Source organism: Macaca mulatta, chromosome 1 (genome assembly GCF_049350105.2).
Source record: "Macaca mulatta isolate MMU2019108-1 chromosome 1, T2T-MMU8v2.0, whole genome shotgun sequence".
In the NCBI taxonomy this organism is placed as follows: Eukaryota; Metazoa; Chordata; class Mammalia; order Primates; family Cercopithecidae; genus Macaca; species Macaca mulatta.
The window spans coordinates 25,780,011-25,800,040 of NC_133406.1; the positions used below are offsets into that span (position 1 = coordinate 25,780,011).

At 42.3% G+C, this 20,030-nt stretch overlaps 1 protein-coding gene and 1 non-coding gene across 3 annotated transcripts in view; one reads left to right on the forward strand and one right to left on the reverse strand.

The window, feature by feature from the left end:
- TBX19 (T-box transcription factor 19) overlaps window positions 1–20,030 on the forward strand; it is a 70,131-nt gene that overhangs the window by 7,910 nt on the left and 42,191 nt on the right. The gene's annotated exons all lie outside the window — the stretch shown is intronic.
- LOC114674811 (U6 spliceosomal RNA) lies at window positions 13,220–13,322 on the reverse strand. The gene has a single exon (XR_003725910.2). It is a non-coding gene; the product is annotated as a U6 spliceosomal RNA (small nuclear RNA).

The following is a 20,030-nucleotide window of genomic DNA, read 5'->3' on the forward strand; positions in this document are numbered from 1 at the left end:
AAGGAGGGCTCGCTGCATTTTGGAAGTTAAGGGAACCAATAAGGTGACTCTTTTGCAGATGGGAATGTGGTACTCAGCCAGCCATGTGGAAGCACTGTCCTGGCGTGATCTGCCCTGGGCTGTTGGCTCTCTGAATGCTGTCTTGGGAGGAGCACTGCCCTTCAGACCAGAAGAGATGGCTTCCAGTCCCCTCTCCCTCTTGTCCCAGTCTCTCTGAGGCTGCTTGTTGGGTATTGGACGTGCTGTGTACTAACTCAATGCCATCTCTTGTCTCATTATCTGAAATGCATCCCCGTTTGCAGAATGGGCTCAAAGGGAGCCTTCAATTCTGCTCCTCTAATAGCCAACCCCAGCTCAAGATATCTTGTCTCTGGAAAGGGCAAAACGTTGTCCCCAGTGTAGCATTTTCACTGGGTTGATTATCTCAGTGCTGGATCATCTGTCTATCACCCTTGTGTGGTGACTTTGTGAATTATCTGCCTGAGTGCCACCTCCCATCCACCCTAATCACTGCATGCTCAGGGAGCAAGAAATAAAATCATGAAATGCATTCCAAATAAAATCACTTTTTGGCTGGGTGCAGTGGCTCACACTCCCAAAGTAATCCCAGCACTTTGGGAGGCTGAGGTGGGTGGATCGCTTGAGGCCGGGAGTTCAAGAGCAGCCTGGCCAACATGGTGAAACTCCATTTCTACAAAAAATACAACAGCAAAAAAATCAGCCAGGGTAACTGGTGTGTGCCTATAATCCCACCTACTTGGGAGGGAGGCTGAGGCACAAGAATTGCTTGAACCCAGGAGGTGGAAGTTCAGTGAGCCGAGATCATGCCCCTGCACTGCAGCCTGAGCAACAGAGCGAGACTCTGTCTCAAAAATAAATAAATTTAAAAAAAATCGCTTTTTGATACTTCTGTTAAAATAGATAATAAGGGACCATATCTTAAAGTGTGGAGGATCTGGCTTGGCTTCTGTTTTCCCTATAAAAGTGACAGATGTTGCATCATGAGACTTAGTGGAATGAATTGGGAAATTGAAGGGCAGCCCCATGGCTGTGGATTCTATTTTCTATGGGACTGTTTACGCCAGGCTTTGTTTATTTTCTCTTTGCTCAGATAACTTCTGACTAGAATCGACTGTAGGATTATAAATAGTTTAAAATACCTATTCTCAAACCTCATTTTCAGCATATAAATTTTTTTTTTGTTTTTTGTTTTTTTGTTTTTTGTTTTTTTTGAGACGGAGTCTGGCTCTGTTGCCCAGCCTGGAGTGCAGTGGCCGGATCTCAGCTCACTGCAAGCTCCGCCTCCCGGGTTCACGCCATTCTCCTGCCTCAGCCTCCCGAGTAGCTGGGACTACAGGCGCCGCCACCTCGCCCGGCTAATTTTTTGTATTTTTTTAGTAGAGACGGGGTTTCACCGGGTTAGCCAGGATGGTCTCGATCTCTTGACCTCGTGATCCGCCCGTCTCGGCCTCCCAAAGTGCTGAGATTACAGGCTTGAGCCACCACGCCCGGCCAGCATATAAATTTTTAAGAATCAGTGTTTAAAGATACATGAAGCTATTTGCTAGATTTTTATTCTAGTTTTTTTTTTTTTTAATTTAAAAATCTTAAGTTTTTTTTAGTAAGCTTAAGATGTCCAGTAGTTTATTTGCAGACAGCGTTTTTAAAAAGTGAATAGATGTTTAGCTGAAGTGAAATATAGATTTACGACTGTGTAACTCTTGGTAAGATATAACAAAACCTAGACATCTAAAGTTGGAAATTTTTATTTTAAAAGTTTGTTGGGAGGTAAAATTGTGTGACTTTACCTTGGGTTAATAGTTTTATAGTTAAGAAGAAAGTCTGGCGAAGTTTACTTGATCTCAGTTCATTCAAGAATAGGGTATTTAGTTCCACTTTGGTTATTTTCACTTCTACCCTAAATTCATAGTCCCTGTTACTTAAGCTTTACCCTTGACTTACCAGTTTTTGTAGCAGCGAGATAAATGGGGAGTAGCATTGCCTTTGTTAATGTAAATTGACAAAAAATTGTGTCATTTTCTAGCAGGAGTAGATAAGCTGATAATGGGCTTAGAAATGTACAAAATGATTTTCTGTAGACAGGATGATCTGTAACCATGAGTCCACTAGACAGGAGAAACTTTGCTGTTTAAAGTGAAAGGTTATTCAGGATTTGGAATAATTTGCTAAAAAAAGTAAAATTAAAGGTCAGTTCATAGCATTGTAGCAAATGATGGTACATATTCACAACAAAGTAATGCGACTACATTTAATAAATAGCCACAAACAACAAAAGGACAGCTGGTCCCTGATATGTACTGGCTACCTGGACATAATATCCTTGTGAAGCATCCTTAAAGAACAAATTGCAGCTGGTATTTGGGTGAATGTTGCTCTGTGCCTGTTGAATGTCCATGCTACAAGAAGTTATGAGCCTTGTTCTAGGTACAAATGAACCTTGTATTTGTTTAATCTCCTAAGGGAGAGCTATAGTTTACATTCAATTTTTTGGTCTTTCTGCTATGAAAGGTGTTTATTTTGCCTTTGTCAATGTGTTTGCAACCTTAAATAAGGAAAGGGAAAAAAATAGCCCTCTGAACTCTGATCTTTTGCTGCTTCTGTAAATTTTGATTATGAAGTTGGGAGTGAGGACATTCAAAAGCCCATGGTGAATTTATATGCCTTTAGAATATTGTGCCTGTTTTAAAATGTTTGAGCTTTTAAAACACTTTGTTGAAACATGAATCCTTTTTTGTAAATGTATAAATACTCATAACTAATTTTGAATGCTACTGATTGTGTAACTGAATTTTTGTATCCAAAAATAATTCTTTTCCTACCTTGAAAATCTATTTCATTTAATAAATACTGTTTTCTTGATGCTAACTTAACTTTAAAAGGAATGTTGCCAAGCTGTCTCTCCTCCCCCATCACAATTTTGCTTTTTTTCTTCAATAAATGATAGCATTATGATCTTTAATAAATCTAGTTTATTTTTTAATAACTTCATGAAGCCACATGAAGCCACATGAAGATTGTACAACTGTAAGAAAAAACCGTATCTTTAATTTGAATTCTCAGTGTGTAGCACACGTTATAGGCACTTAAAGATGTTTTTGGGGGCCTAACTTGACGTGTAGTCCTCTCTTTTAAATGACTTAGGGTTTCACATGAGTCTAGGAACAGTTTGGAAGGTTTTTAAAAGGTAAGAAATTTCCTTAAGTATTTATTTTGGGGAAAAAAAAATATATATACATACATACATACAAATACTTATTATTTTTTCTTTTTTTTAGATGAAGTCTCACTCTGTTGCCCAGGCTGGAATGCAGTGGTGTGATCTTGGCTCACTGCAACCTCAGCCTCCCAAGTTCAAGTGATTCTCATGCCTCAGACTCTGAAGTAGCTGGGATTACAGTCGTGTACGACCACACCCAGCTACTTTTTGTATTTTTGGTAGAGACAGGGTTTTACTATGTTGGCCAGGCTGGTCTTGAACTCCCGACCTCAGGTGATCCACCCGCCTCAGCCTCCCAAAGTGCTGGGATTACAGGTGTGAGCCACTGTGCTCGGCCTATTTTGGCATATTCCTATACACCTAGCTGGTTTAGTTATTTTGTGTAAAGTAGGTTGTCTAATTAACATAAAGTTGTTCATGATGTTTTCCTATTTTAATATCTGTAAGATTTCTACTTATGTCCTTCCTTTTATTGCTAATGTTGGTAATTTGAGACTTCTCTTGCCTTGCTTAGCATAGGTAGAAGGTTGTCAGCTTTTCTTGCTCATCTTTTCAAAGGCAGCTTGGTTAAGATTTGAACACACAAAGGCAGATATGTGAATGGCCAACAAACATATCTAGTACATATTGAATTATATGAAGTTTAAAAAAATAGGTAAAGTAACTCTGGACTTTCAAGTTCTTAGGTGCCTTCATTGGTGGTAATGAAAAGCAAGGAAGTTATTTGCATGAGTTAGGATAGTCATTACTTCGGGAAAGACAGAATTGGGAGGGGACAGGAGAATGGGAGGATGCCTCTGGGTGCTGGTCATGGTCTTTCTTCAAAGACCATGTGGTAGTTTCATAGTATTTGATAAATCATTGTGCTGTATATGTATTTTTTTGTTTGTGTACTTTTCTATTGTGTTATGTTTTACAGTAAAATAACCAGTATTTGGTTTCACTGATTTTCAATGTTCATTGTCTGTTATTTGATTTTTTTCCTCTTTATTATTTTCTTTCTTTTCTTTTCTTTTTTTTTTTTTTGAGATGGAGTTTCACACTTGCTGCCCAGGCTGGAGTGCAGTGGCACGATCTCGGCTCAACCACAACCTCCGCCTCCGACGTTCAAGCGATTCTTCTGCTTCAGCCTCCTGAGCAGCTGGGATTACAGGCATGTGCCACCATGCCCAGCTAATTTTGTATTTTTTTAGTAGAGATGGGGTTTCTCCATATTGCTCGGGCTGGTCTTGAACTCCTGCCCTCAGGTGATCGGTCTGCCTCGGCCTCCCAAAGTGCGTGAGCCACGACACCCAGCCTATTTTCTTTCTTATACATACTTTGGGTTTAATTTGTTCTGTAGCTATTTACAGTAGAAGCCTAAACCATTGATTTTTATACCTTTTTTCTAATACAATTTAAGCTATACATTTCCTTTTCAGCACTGCAGTAGCTCCATCTTACAAATTTTGATATACTGTGTTTTCATTTTAATTCAGTTCAAAATATTTTCTTGTCTTCCTGTGATTTCTTTTTTGACTCATTGATTACTTACAAGCACATTTACTTACAAGCATGTTTAACTTCTAAACATTTGGGGATTTTGCAGATCTCTTGATTTCTAATTTAATTTCATTATAGTCAGAATTTGTCTCAATCATTTTAATCCTTTTCAATCTATTGTGACTTATTTTATGGCCTACCATCTTAGTCTAAATAAATAAATAAACAAACTTGATGTGGTGGTGTGCTCCTGTAGTCCAGCTACTCAGGAGGCTGAGGTGGGAGACTCCCTTGAGCACAGGACTTTGAGGCTGTGGTGAGCTATGGTCATGCCATTGCACTTCAGCCTAGACAACAGAGCGAGACCTGTCTCTAGACAAGACAAATCCCTAGATCATCTAGGTTTTCTCCTATGTTATTATCCTGTAGGAGTTTTATAGTTTTTTACTTTACATTTAGCCCCTGTGATTCATTTTTTTTTTTCATGTCTGGGTCTAGCCTTGTTTGTTAAAAAGATGATCTTTGTTCCATTGTATTTCCTTTGCTTCTTTGTCAAAGATCAGTTGATTATGTTTATGCGGGTCTGTTTCTGGGTTCTGAATTCTGTTCCTTTGATATGTTGGTCTGTTATTTCATCAGTAGCACACTACCTTAATTACTGGAGCTTCGTAGTCTTGAAGTAAGGTAGTGTCAGTTCTCCAACTTAGTTTTTTTCCTTTAATATTGTGTTGCCTATTCTAGGCCTTTTTGCCTCTCCATATAAACTTTAGAATTAGTTTTTAAAAATATTTATGCAAAATAACTTGCCAGGTTCTTGACTGGGATTGCAATGAATCTATAACTCATGTTGGGAAGAACTGATATGAAAATATTGAGGGTTTTTGTTTTGTTTTTTTTCTGAGACTGGGTTTTACTCTATTTCCCAGGCTGGAGTGCAGTGGTGTGATCATGGCTCACTGCAGCCTTAATCCTGGACTCAAGTGATTCTCTGCCCCAGCTTACTGAGTAGCTGGGACAACAGGAGCACACCACTATGCCTGGTGAATTTTTAAAATTTTTGGAGAGACAGAGTCTATGTTTCCCAGGCTGGTCTTGAACTCTTGGGCTCAAGTGATTCTCCTGCCTTGGCCTCCTAACGTTCTGGGATTACGGGTGTGAGCCTCCATGACTGGCCAAGTATTAACTCTTCCTATTCATGAACATGGTATATCTCTCCATTTAGTTCTTTAATTTCTGTCATCAGAGCTTTTAAGGTTTCCTCATACAGATTTTGTACATATTTTGTTTGATTTATACCTAAGTATTTTATGTTTTGGGAGGCTAATATAAGTGGTATTGTGTTTTTAAATTCAAATTCCACTTTTTTATTGCTGGTATATAGGAAAACAATTGATTTTGTATATTAACCTTGTGTCCTGTAACCTTACTTGAATTGCTTACTGGTTCCAGGATTTTTTTGTTGATTCTTTTGGATTTTTGACATAGACTACCCTGTCATTTATGAACAGAGTTTTATTTCTTCCTTCCCAGTCTGTATCCCTTTTATTTCCTTTTCTTGTCTTAGTGCATTAGCTAGGACTTCCAGTATGATGACAAAAAGGAGTGGTGAGAGGGGACATCCTTGCCATTATGGTCTTAACCTTAAGTTTCTTAACCTTAAGTTTCTCACCATGAAGTATAATGTTAGCTATAGGTTTTTAATGGATATTCTTGATCAAATTGAGCAAGTGCCCCTCTATTCCTAGTTTCCTGAGAGTTTTTATCATGGGTGGGTATTGGACTTTGTCAAAGGCATTTTCTGCATCTATTGATAGGCTGGGTGCAGTGGCTCATATCTGTAATCTCAGCATTTTGGGAGGCCGAGGTGGGTGGATCACATGAGGCCAGGAGTTCAAGGCCAGCCTGGTCAACATGGCAAAACCCTGTCTCTACTAAAAATACAAAAAAAGTTAACTGGGTGTGGTGTCCCACACCTGTAATTCCAGCAATCTGAGAGGCTGAGGCACAATAATCACTTGAAACCGGGAGGCAGAGTTTGCAGTGAGCCAAGATTGTTTCAGTGCACTCCAGCCTGGTACAGAGTGAGACTGTCTAAAAAAACAAAAAACAAACAACAACAACAAAAAAGATATAGTGTTATTTTTCTTCTTTAACCTGTTCATGTGATAGATTATGTTAATTGATTTCTGAATGTTGAACCAGCCTTGCATACTTGGGATAAATCTTGTGGTTGTGATATATAATTCTTTTTTACATTCTTGGACTTAGTATGTTAATATTTTGCAAAGGATTTTTGTATCTATGTTCATGAGAGATATTGGTCTGTAGTTTTCTTTTCTTGCAGTGTCTTTGTTTGATTTTGGTATTAGGTAATGCTGGCCTCATAGGATAAATCAGGGCTCACAGAATAAATCCTGATTGTTTATTTTTACTTCTATCTTCTGAAAGAGAATTTAGAGAATTGGTATAATTTCTTCCTTAAGTGGCTCACAGAATTCAACAGTGAACCCATTTAGGCCTGGAATTTTCTGTATTTTTAAGTTTATTAATTATTGTTTCAACTTCTTTAATAAATATAGATCTATTTAGATTGTCATTTCTTGTGTGAGTTTTGGCAGATTTTATCTTTCAAGGAATTGATCAATTTCATTTAGGTTATCAGATTTGTGATCATAGAGTTGTTCATAGAATTCTTTTATTATCCTTTTAATGTCTGTGACATCTGTAGTGATGTCTCCTCTGTCATTTCTGATATTAGTAATTTGCCCTTCCCACCACCACCCTGGCTTTTTAGTTAGCCTGGCTAGAGGCTCATTGATTTTATTGATTTTTTTTCAAAGAACCAGCTTTTGGTTTTGTTGATTTTCTTTATTGATTTCCTGTTTTCAGTTTCATTGATTTCTACTCTAATTGTTATTTCTTGTCTTCTGCTTACGTCAGGTTTAATTGCTTTTCTTTTTCTTGTTTTCCAAGGTGGAAGATTATTGATTTTGGAGCTTTCCTCTTTACTAATATGTGCATACAATGCTCTAAATTTCCCCAGGCACTACTTTTGCTGCATCCCACAAAATTTGATGAGCTGTATTTTCATTTTCATTTAATTCAAAATATTTTTAAATTTCTCTTGATTTTTTTGACCCATGTGTAATTTAGAAGTGTGTTGATTAATCTCCAAGTAATTTGAGATTTTCCAGCTATCTTTCTGTTATTGTTCAGGCCAAAATAATGGAGCTTTCCCCTTGTGTTTTCTTCTTTCAGTTGTACATTTCAGGTTTTATATTAAAGTCCTTTATCCATTCTGAGTTGATTTTTATATATGGTATAAGATAAGGATCCAATTTCATGATTTCTATTTTTAAAAAATTTGTTAAGGTGTTTTAAGAGCCCAGAATATGGTCTATGTTGGTGAGTATTTCACATGAACTTGAGAATAATGTGTATCCTGCTGTTGCTGGATGAATTAGTCTATAAATATCCATTATATTTAGTTGATTGATGGTGTTGTTGAATTCAAGTGTGTTCTTACTGAATTTCTGCCCGCTGGATCTGTCAATTTCTGATAGAAGGGCTTTGAAGTGTCTACTATAATAGTGGATTCTTCTATTTCTCTTTGCATTTCTATTAATTTTTGCCTCACACATTTTGATATTCTGTTGTTAGGCACATATACATTAACGATTGTTATGCCTTTTTGGAGATTGACCCCCTTAGCATTATGCTGTGTCCCATCTTTATCTGTGATACCTTTCCTTTCCCTGAAGCTTGCTCTGCCTGAAATTAATATAGCTTCTCTTGCTATCTTTTGATTAATGGTGGCATGGTATATCCTTCTTCAACTATTTTTTTTTTAAGTTTTATTTTTAGGCTGGGCACAGTGTCTCACACCTGTAATCCCAGCACTTTGGGAGGCAGAGGTGGGTGGATCACATGAGGTCAGGAGTTTGAGACCAGCCTGGCCAATGTGGTGAAACCCTGTTTTTACTAAAAAATTAGGTGGGCACAGTGGCACACACCTGTAGTCCCAGCTATTCTGGAGGCTGAGGTGGGAGGATCGCTTGAACCTGGGAGGCAGAGGTTGCGGTGAGTTGAGATTGCACCACCGCACTTCAGCCTGGGTGACAGAGAATCTGTCTCAAAAAAAAAAAGTTTTACTTTTAATTGACAATTATGTATGTTAATGGAGTATGGGGCACAATGTACTGTTTTGATATGTGTATTTACTGTGGAATGATTAGATCAAGCTAATTAACATATGTATCACATACTTTATGTTTTTTATACTGAGAACATTTAAAATCTATTCTTTTAGCAGTTTTGAAATATATAATACATTATTATTAACTATGGTCACCATACTGTGCAATAGATCTCAATTTGTTCTCCTATCTAACTGCAACTTTGTATTCTTTGGTCAGCATCTGTCATCCACTCTCCTGGTAACTATCTTTCTATTTTTTACTTCTGTAACTTTGACTATTTTAAATTGCACATATAAGTGAGATTGTGTAGTATTTGTCTTTCTGTGCATAGATTATTTCACACAGTCCAATATTTCACAATATTGTCCCAGTGACAGAATTTCCTTCTTTTTAAAGGCTGACTAGTATTCCATTGTGTATATATACCACATTTTCTCTGTTGATGGGCACCTAGCATGATACCATATCTTGGCTATGTGAACAGTGCTGCAGTGAGCATGGGAGTACAGATATCTCTTCAGTGTACTGATTTCAGTTCTTTCTAATATATACCCAGAAGTGGGGTTACTGGATCATATGGTATTCTAATTTTAGTTTTTTGAGGAACCTCCATACTGTTTTCCATAATGGCTGTACTAATTTACATTACAACAGTATACAAGTGGTCCTTTTTCTCCACATTCTTGCCAACACTTGTTATCTTTTGTCTTTTTGATGGCAGTCATTCTAACACATGTAAGATAATCTCTCATTGTGATTTTAATTTGCATTTCCTTGATTATTAGTGATGTTGAGCATTTTTAAATAAATCTGTTGGCTATTTGTATGTCTTCTTTTAAAAAATATCTATTCAAGTCCTTTGTCCATTTAAACATCAGGTTATTTGTTTTCTTGCTATTAAGTTGAGTTTCTTATATATTTGGGATATTAACCCCTTATCAGATGTGTGGTATACAGATATTTTCTCCTACTCCGTGAATTCTCTTCACTCTGTAAATGGTTTTCTTTGTTATGCAGAAGCTTGAGCTCTCTACATTTGTTCTTTTCCCACGTTTGTTCCTTCTCATCATTATTAGAGACTACATTGGGGATTTAGAGTGACATCTAATATACACTAGAAAATCAGTGCAGAATCATTTTGGGGTGTTGTTTCTGGTTAAAAAATCACATATTTGGGGGTCTGGCAAATAGTAGGCTGCCAGTGGCTTCCAAAAACCTAACCTTTCAGTCATGGAAAGGGATGAACTGTTGGCATGGAAGGGCATCTTAAAGGGCTCTCATGTCAGTGTATTGGAACTGACCCTGGAAACTAATGAAAGAGTAATCCTCCCTAAACCAACCCAAAGCTGGTAATCCCCAAGGCTGCATGTTGGTGATTAAAAAAGAAAGGTAGGAGCAGCTGTCTTTTTGTTCAGTTTAATTATGACCCAGTACCCGGGTGAGTGCTAATTTCCTGGTGGCACTGGAAGTGGGTGGGAAAAGGTGTTAGGTTTCTGCAGGCTGCAGGGACTAAATGTACAGACGTGGATTCTGCCTGGTGTATGTCTAGGGATCCAGCCACAGTTCAGGGGAGCTCAAGCTTGTGAGGTCAGGTTGCATGGCTTTTAATTTCTGCCCTTTAAATTGGAGACATGGGCTGCTGTGTGCCAGAGGACACAGCAGTACTATCAGGTGTCAGCTAGACTGCACACCTTAATTAATAGCTGTCTTGCCCCCCTCAACAACTAGCTACAGGGCAGCTGCTGAGCCTGTGAGACAGAACTTACGTTATTAAGCAGAAGAGAAACATTTAGCCCTCCTAATCATTTCAGCAGGGTTCCAGTCCAGAGGTCACAGCACTGGGCATCTCCTTTCCCCGGGTCCCCGTTCCCAATATTCAAGTTGGTATCCACGGGTGTGTTTATAGCCAGCCTGTGAACTACAGACTGTTGGTTGAAATTAATGCCCCTGCTCGTGGTGAACATGCAACATCATTCCTCCTGACTCTTCTTGTGTTCTCTGTCCTGGAGAATGGTCCTGCCATTTGCCCCGTTGTCCAAATGGATAGCTGAACAATCATCCTGGATACCGTCTCCGTTAATAGCCATATCCAGTAATGGCCATTTCCTATGGATTCTACCTTCTAAATAGCTCTCACATCTGCTATGCCCTTTCCTGCATTGCACCTGCCTGTTCCTTGCATGGTGCTGAGGTTTGAGGTATGATTGATCCGTCACCCAGGTATTGAGCATAGTAATTGATAGTTTTTCAACCTCTGCCCCGCGTCTTCCCTTCCTCCCTCCCCCTTTCATCTTCCACCTTTTGTTGTTTTCAAGTTTTACCACCACTATTGCTTTACAGGCATTTCACACTACTCTCTGTTTAGTTTTACTCTTGTTCTAAGCAACATTCTCCTTAAAGGCATAGGTTTCAAATTCTAGTTGCATTTCTCTGCTATAACTATTATAGTAACAAATGTTAGTTCATATGCCAACTAAAATTATTTCCTTGTGGAAATACGGAACATTCCAAGCCCTTAATCATTTCCTCTCTAGTCTGATATTCCACTGGCTGAACTTGCTGCTATTTGAATACTCAATGTGTTAATACCTCCTGAGCTTGTCATGGAATAGTCTTGTTTTCCTGGAATGTAGTTCCTCCCTGGCCGAAGGCAAATGCCTACTTCAAAACTGAGCTTATATGTTTCCTCCTCTGTGAAGGTGTCCCTGGTTCCTGCAGAGAATGGCAGGCTTTCTCTGTTCTATGCTTTCTTCCAAACTTCTGCTGCAGGAAACTTGTTGGTCTCCTCACTGTAAGCTCCCTGAGGTCCAATATGCCTGGCACAAAGTAAACACTCAGTGGGTGAATGAATGGGTGAAATGATGCCAGGAAAGTCACTCCTATCCTTGTTATCATGAGTCCCATCTCTAAAATCAGAGGATGTTTGGGAGATCTCAAAGATTTCTTTTCAGCTCTTTCTAGTATGTGAAGAAAAAGGTACAGCAAAATTAATTGCCTGCGGACACAGGATTATTTGTGGCAGAATCTAGAACCCTCATTCTTTTACTGTTTCCTGTGGACTTCAACATTTTAGACTCCTTCTGATAAGGTGGCCCACATGGGGAAGGTGGGCACCTGCAGGCCCCATGCTGAGGAGAAAGTCTCAGGTGAGTGGGGTTCCTGCCTGGGCTCCCGCGTGACCCTTCCACTTGCAAGCTGGAGCTCCCTGCGTAAGCAACTGAAAACGCATCTCAGACATTTGCATAAATAGCTAGACTTCTATAGGAATAAAACTCAGCTGTCTAACGTGAGACTCAGACATGCTTGTGCTGGGAGAAAAGCAGTTCTAGACCTCTTTGTGCCTGGCTATTTGATTCACTCATGCAGATCATTCTTGGGGCCTTCCCAAGTGAAGACTTCCCTCTGCTTCTCCTTCTGCTGCAATGCTTCATTCAAGCCACAGTTTTAAGGTACTCATAGTTTTGCATGACATCTCAGTTCTTCCATCTCCATCCTAATATTAAATCACCAGGGCATAGCTTCTTCATAGTCTTCATAGATGGCATGTCAGTATTTTTTTAATTGCATTGATTTTTTGAGGGGAGATGTCTGTGTGTCTGGGTTTTTTTGATTGGACACTTTGTTGAAAGTGCAACATTCCCAGAATCTGAGAAGAAGCATGTAACATTTGACTGAAAACATAATAGTCTTATTATTTGTTATTGAAAAATGTTTTCTGATTTCTGAATGGGAAGTTATCTTTTAATGTTTTCACATTTGGACTATCTCAAATACAGCAAAGATGCATAATTGTTTTTTTCAGAGATAGAATCTTGCTTCATTGCTCAGGCTGGAGTATAGTGGTACAATCATAGCTCACTCTAACCTCCAACTACTGAGCGCAAGGGATCCTTTCCACTCAGCCTCTCAAGTAGCTGGGACTATAGGTATGCACCACTATAAATAGCTAATTTTTCTTTAATTTTTTGTAGAGACAAGGTCTCACTATGTTGCCCACACTGGTCTTGAATTCCTCAAGTGATGCTCCCGCCTTGGCCTTTCAAAGTGTTTAGATTACAGGGGTGAGCCACTGTGCCTGGCCCCAAAATATTTAAACATAAAAATGTTCTTGAAAAAAACTTTATGAAATATCAGTTTTCTCTTAAAAATGCCTCAATAAATATGATGCTTCCAAATGTTATTAATTTTTTTCTTAATATCAATTTTTGCCTCATTACACCTTGATAGATTAATAATAAACCAAGCAATAATAATAAAGGACCTACTCTGTGCCAGCTACTAGATCTTTTTTTTTTTTTTTTAAAATATGGAGCACTTCATGAATTTGCATGTCATCCTTGTACAGGGACCACGCTAATCTTCTCTGTATCATTCCAGTTTTAGTAAATGTGCTGCCAAAGCACGCATAGCTGTTGGGTCTTACGGTTAAAAGTAATATGGGCTTATTATACTGTAGGTAAAACAATTTAGTGATTTAATCCTAAGATGCAGATATGAGTCTCTATTTTCAAATACTGAAGATATATTGTATAGCACATTGTCTAAGATTTAACTTTGCATTTCACGGAAGTACTGTGCTGCAAAGACACCTGAAGAGAGAAAAAAATGAGTGACTTGTTCTCTAAGAAGCTTGGCCAGGACCTACTTACAAAATATGCCAGGAACACAAATGTGAAGCTCTTAGAAAACAATTCAGAAAGCCGGTAACCCACTATAATAGAAAGCCAGAATATCATATCTGAGGAAGATGAGGCTTCCATGAAATGTTATAAGCTTTTGTTTGTTGAGACTTTGAGACAGGGTCTTGGTCTTTTGCCCAGGCTAGAATGCAGTTGTGTGATCATAGTTCACTATAGCTTCAAACTCCTGGGCTCAAGTGGTCCTCCTGCCTCAAGCTCCCAAGAAGCTAGAACTACAGGCACATGCCACCGTGCCCAGTTAATTTTTAATTTTTCTGTAGTGATGGGATCTTGCTATGTTGCCCAGGCTGATCTTGAACTCCAGGGCTCACATCCTCCCAAAGTGATAAGATTATAGATGTGACCCACCATGCCTTGCCCACTTAAAAAAATATACACACACAAGAATTAGCCCCTCACTAATAAGTGAAATGGCAACAGTCATGTAGTACCATCTGTCAGGTTCCAACCTGAGCTGGGGTCTGAAGGGAATTTGTGGACAGGTGGAGGGTAATGGAAAGAACACTTGAGGGATCATACGCAGTTGGGACATGGCTTTATTCTCTCTGCTCCTACAGAGTCAGCAGTGCAGTTATATTACAGACGATAATGGCTTAAAGCCTCATATGAGCTCACACAAGCAGGTTACATCAAATGGCGACATAAATGTGATTACATATTGCACGGGGTTGTGCACCTATGCTCCAAACCTGCTGTGTCAGACTGTACCAGATGTCTACCTCAGCCTACTCCTGATTGCAGCACAGTAATCCACCCTGTAGGCCGAGGGAGTCCTTGTAGTGGGGAGACGTGCCCACAGGGTGGAACTTTGGACTCATAGGCCACAGCAGCAATATAGGGAGCAACAACTCACTACTAATATTCCTGCTATGCTGCCCATAATTATTAGGGTCCAGCATAGGCCAGAGCCTAAAGATGCTCACCATGTCTGTAGGGGGTCATCAGTAAGGCTGTCAACTGCCTTGATTTCCTGGGAAACTCTTGCAAAACTGCTGTTATGTTTTGTTCATTGTCAGGGATGAAGGCACAACATTGCATTCCCAAAAGAGCACAGGTGCCACCTTGGGCAGCAGTTAATATGTTGAGGGCCACCCAGTTCTGCAGTACCACCTTCCTGGTTTGATCAACCTCATCTGTCAATAGAAGGAGGGCAACTTGGGTGTAATTCAAGGCTCAAGCAGTGTGCTCTGCAAGGGCGGTAACTTGCGTTTCTACAGGTGACACCTGCTTCAGGGATGGTTAATGCTAAGGGGCAGAGCCACCAGGGGGTTTGTCGCACTCACAAAAACTGGGAACGTAGTGCCTCCCAGTTATTTGGGCATCTAGGTAATGTGGGAATAACAGCGGCAGGCACGTAAGGTTCCCCCTAGGTACAGCAGCCAGTCCATTTCACTGGCAAAGATGACCATCCTGTGTCTTCATAGGTCTATAAATTTCCAGGGGGGCACTAAGTCCACTGGGGCCCAGCGTTGATGAGGCCGCCTATTCCACTGCACCTTTGGTGTGGTGACATATGTTATATTTGTGCAGGCTATGGCAGGTAGCCGCCCCATGGTGGCCTTGCCCCAGTGCTGCTCTATACATTGTAGTACCTGTGGTAGGGGCACCACATGTTCTCCCACTAACCAGCCCCATCCATCATAGTCGCTATGGGTCAGCCAGGGGGCAGGCATGCTATGGGTTTTGTGGGATCGTCTATCCAAAGCTTGTCATGTTGCATTCCAAATGGCCATGGGACCCCAAATGTCTAACCATGTCCAGTTTTCCATAGAAGCTAGATGTATGTGCCAGGGCAAGCCATCCACAGCTGCTGCTGGAAGAGCGGTGCAGATTCAGCAGTTGGAAACACTGGTCACCTCAGTGTAGGTGTGGGCCCAGTCCACAATGCCGTTGGAGCATGTCCACCTATGGTCAAAACGATAAAGCAGGCACAGTTACTAACCAGGGTAAATCACACCCCTCGGGCAAAATACAGGCCAACCTTTCATTCCTGGATAACAATGCAGCCACCAAGGGCTTCTGCCCTAGGCAATGGCACCACACCTTCTCAGCTCCCCATGGTTCCTTTGGGTCCTGTATCTGTGCCAAAGTCACTGGGGAGCTCATAATAGGTCACACAGATAATACATATGGACCCCAGAGGAGGATTCCTTCCCTGGCCATTCCTCTATGAACGGTCAATCACGGAGGGCATATATTAAATACCTAAGGAGTGACATGTAAATCATACTGTAGGCCCTCCTCCCAGGGGCTGCAATAGCTAACCATTGGCAATGTGGGGCTTGGAGGGTCCATGGCCAAAGCCAGATTCTTTGTTCCCCTGACTTTAGGGGTGCTGGGGCAGGCAACAACAGGTTACTGTTTGTCCCCATACCTGGTCGGAGGAGGTCATCCCTGGTGTGTATCTGTAACTGGATGGGGGCAGTGGCCCGGTGTAGCAGTGCCTCCACTAGGGCCAGGCCAGCTTTCCGTGGCGGTTCATTCAAGGTTTGGAGCACTAGGTCCAACCATGAACTCCAGCCCCACAAAGATGGGGGAGTAACATGCAAGGATAACCCATTTTTCAGGAGTCCATTATATCATTCAGTCATACCAGCAGCTTGTGGAACATGGGACCTCCACTTTATGTCCATCTGTTGTGCCCTGTTGTACCTGCTGTCCAGTAAAATGTGTTCCCCTATCACTTTCAATGATCAGGGGACAACCATATAGGGCACCGAAGTGTTGCAGGGCCTGAATGGTGTGGTGTTGGTCAGCCGTCCTGCAAGGGTAGGCAAATAACAGACTGGTGGCCATGTCTACAGCCGTCAGAACATGTGCATGCCCCTGTGACCTTGGAAGTGGCCCAATGTAGTCTATTTGCCATCTAGCCAAGGGCATCCACCCTACCGTCACTTGTTGTGTAACCCTGGGCAGCTGCCTCTGTCTGGTGTATGTCTGTGCGCATGCTGGGCGCTTCTGGTGGGCCTCTCAGATATCCTATGTGGGCAAGGATAGACCCCAGCGCTTACTGACCTGTTGCATTAGTTTACCCTCCGCATGGCCCAATTTTCAGTGCAGCCATAGGGGTTATATCTTGTGTAAGTGCTGACTCCAACCACTGGATCTTGGCCAGGGTATCTACCTCATCATTGCTGGGGACAGCAAAAAGCACACGTCCTGACACATGATAAATAGTTACATCCTTTTGGTGGCCCATTTCCCATAGGTTTTGACACATGGCCTGGCCCCAAATGGGCAGGTGGCCAACTAGCCAATTCTGTAACTTCTAGGTAGTTAACCACAAGGTCAGGCTTCGATATGCTGCCCAGCTATCAGTGCAGATTACCACAGGTGTCTCCTCCTTGGTGATCACCATCCACACTGCCCTTAGTTCCGTCCACTGACTACTTTGTCTGCACCCAGTATCAAACCATGTGGTTTCAGTACTAGGCTGGACCCAACCGTATACCACGCCCCATCAGGAATGGGGGGGGGTGCCCTTCTTTAAACAGTAATGGCTTAGGGTTTAAGAGTGCCTCAGGCTGACCCATAACCATATCTTACATCGGAACTGCAGGTCCCAAGAGTTCTTGTAATTCTGCTGCTAAGGGGCTTGTACTCGGTGTGCTCTGCCGTTCTAGGTAGACGCCCCACTTTGCTAAGGTGGATGTCTGTGCTGTCCCAGTCCGGGGGGTGGTTACCCATGAATGTACCCACCCTGCTATTGGGTAAGTCGGCCACACGACGACTGTAGCCTGTCCCATCACACTCTCACAAGCCTGAAGGGCAGCATATGCAGCTGCTAATTGCTTCTCTATTGAGAGATACCAGAGATCAGCTCCCTTCCAAAGTTGGGACCAAAAGCCTACCCGTGTTCTAAAGTGCTCCACGTGCTGCCATAGGCCCCAGCCAAAACCATCTGCGGTCACATGCACATCGAGTTCAAATGAGCACCCTGGGTTAATTACTCGTAGGGCCTGTGCGTGCTGTATGGCCCACTTGGCTGCCAGAAAAACCATTTCAGCATCATTGTCCCAATACCAGGTGGCTCCCTTTTTTTTGTCAACTAATACAATGGTTTTATCATCTGAGCTCAATGGGGCAGGAATACCCGCCAATATCCTCAGAGGCCCACAAAAGTCTGTAGCTGCTTCATCATTGTGGGGCGGGGATATGCCTGAATTTTATCAGTGGCCTCTGGGATGTCCTTCTTCTTACCTCACCAGATAACTCCCAATAATTTGGTAGACCCTTGGACCTTGGAATCCAGGCCCTTGGACCTTGGATTGGTTAATGGCCCAACTGCATGCTGCCAAATGTTATTGCAAGAGGGGTGCCGCTGCTTCTAAATCTGCAAGAGAATCAGAGGTTAACATAATATCATCAATATCATGGAATAGGTGGACCTCCTTTGGACATTTCTAGGTGGTTAAATCCGTGGCCATGAGACAATGACATAGGCTGGGGCTAGGCACAAAGTCCTGCCTCAACACTGTGAAAGTCCCTTGTTACCCTTCCCATGTGAAAGCAAACTGTTCCTGGCTCTCTGGAGCAATGTCATTTGAGAAGAATGCACTGGCAAGTCTACCACATAGGGGTACTGTCCCAATTCCGTCGTCAAGCGGCCCATCAAATCAGTGATAGACAGTACAGCCGGATGTAAAGGGAGTGTTACTTTATTTAATTCTCAATAATCCACCATCATCGGCCAGGTTCCATCAGGCTTTCTGACTGGTCATACCAGTGCATTGTAGGGGCTGTGGGTGCCATGCACTATCTGCACCTCCTCTAACTTCTTAGTGGTCTCTGTTATCTCCGTATGCTCACCTGGAAAGCGGTATTGACAGGTGGAAGTAACTTGTCAGGGTTATGGCAGGACCTGGGGCTGGTGATGCGTATGTCCGCACAGTACCAGCTTAACCACATGTACTCGGAGTCTGAATTCTCTGACTGTGGTTTGTAAAGCCAAGCCATGTAAAATATCCACCCCCAGAATGTATTCAGGTGTGGGAGAGACATACGCAATTATGAGTGGGGAGCTAAGCGACCGATGCCAATGTGCAAAGATACAGGTTTCACTTTCACTGACCGGCCTCCATAGCCATCTGTATATGCAACCTTGCCCGGAAATTTATTCCGGTTCCCATAGATGAGGCTACAATCTGCACTGGTGTCTACCAGTGCCATCACCCACCGTGCATTGGTGGGGGACCAGTGGATTGGCTGTTTCACGTGTGGCCTTTGGTTGTCTGGTTTCCCCCCAAGCCAGGCACCTCAGTCAGTTTCCTAATCAAACATAAATGCTCTATACCTCCGCCGGTCTGCAAGTAGTCCTTGAGCTGGAGCCTTGGGTGGGACTGGGTCCAGCAGCATCGTTCTTCTTCATCTTGGGCATTCTCTGGAATTGCTGCTCTGGGGACAGTTGCCTCCACAAAGTTAACAGCACTTCATTGGGTTGCCTATCAATTTTCTCTCGGTCAACCCCAGCCAAATCAAATCAATTCACATCTGCATGTGGGTCACGCTTTGGGGCCCCATTTTGTCCCATGAAGTGGCCCCCTGTGGAATGGGTACCTTCTCCTTCTTTGTGGCACAGACTCCCTGGTCCCACTGATGGCCCTCTGCTTCCCTATGGACCACCATGGTGGTAGTCACCTCGTGTGTGTAGTGCCCCACATACGGAGTGAGGACAATGGCCTGGGAGCCGAAGGCACTTGGGGGTGCAGAACCTAACACAGGGTCCCTCTTGTGGGAGGTAAAGTATTCATCATCTGGCCCTCGGGTATTCAGATTGAACATAGCCTGCCGCATACCCATCTCCTGAATTACTTGCACCAAATCTGTATACAACTGCTATTTACTCATAGTTTCTGATGTTTCTCTGGCATTGTTCCATACCATTTGTAGGGCTACCATCAGCTATTTAACTAGAGTGTGGTCGCCTTGCCCTGTGCTAACTGCCTGCTCACCTGCAATCACCGACAGAGGGAGAGATGGGTCATAATGGAGGTCTACTTTTCCATTTCAGAGGTAGAGCAGACGATACTGTTGGCTACCTCATCCCAAAGGTGAAGCGTCCAGGAGGGTAGGGGTTCCCCAAGCGCTGCCAAAGCTGTTTACCTAATTCCTGCAACTCATTTGGGGTATAAGCACTGCATGATGTGTACTCCGTCATAGTAGGGGGTCCCTGTGCCCGTCCCTGGGGCTCCAACAGCTGTTCATGTTCTATTTTCTGATAGACAACTAGGCAAGCCCGAAACAGGGGTTCTTCCTCCTAGGTATCAGAATGATCGAGGGTCTCTGGTTGGGATGGTGGGCCCAGGCCCACACTAATGGCAGCTCCTAATTCTCATTCCAAGCTGTATATCCGGGCCTCCTGGCACTCTGCTTGTGCGTGGAGGTTCCTTACCTGTGCTGCATCCCGCAGGG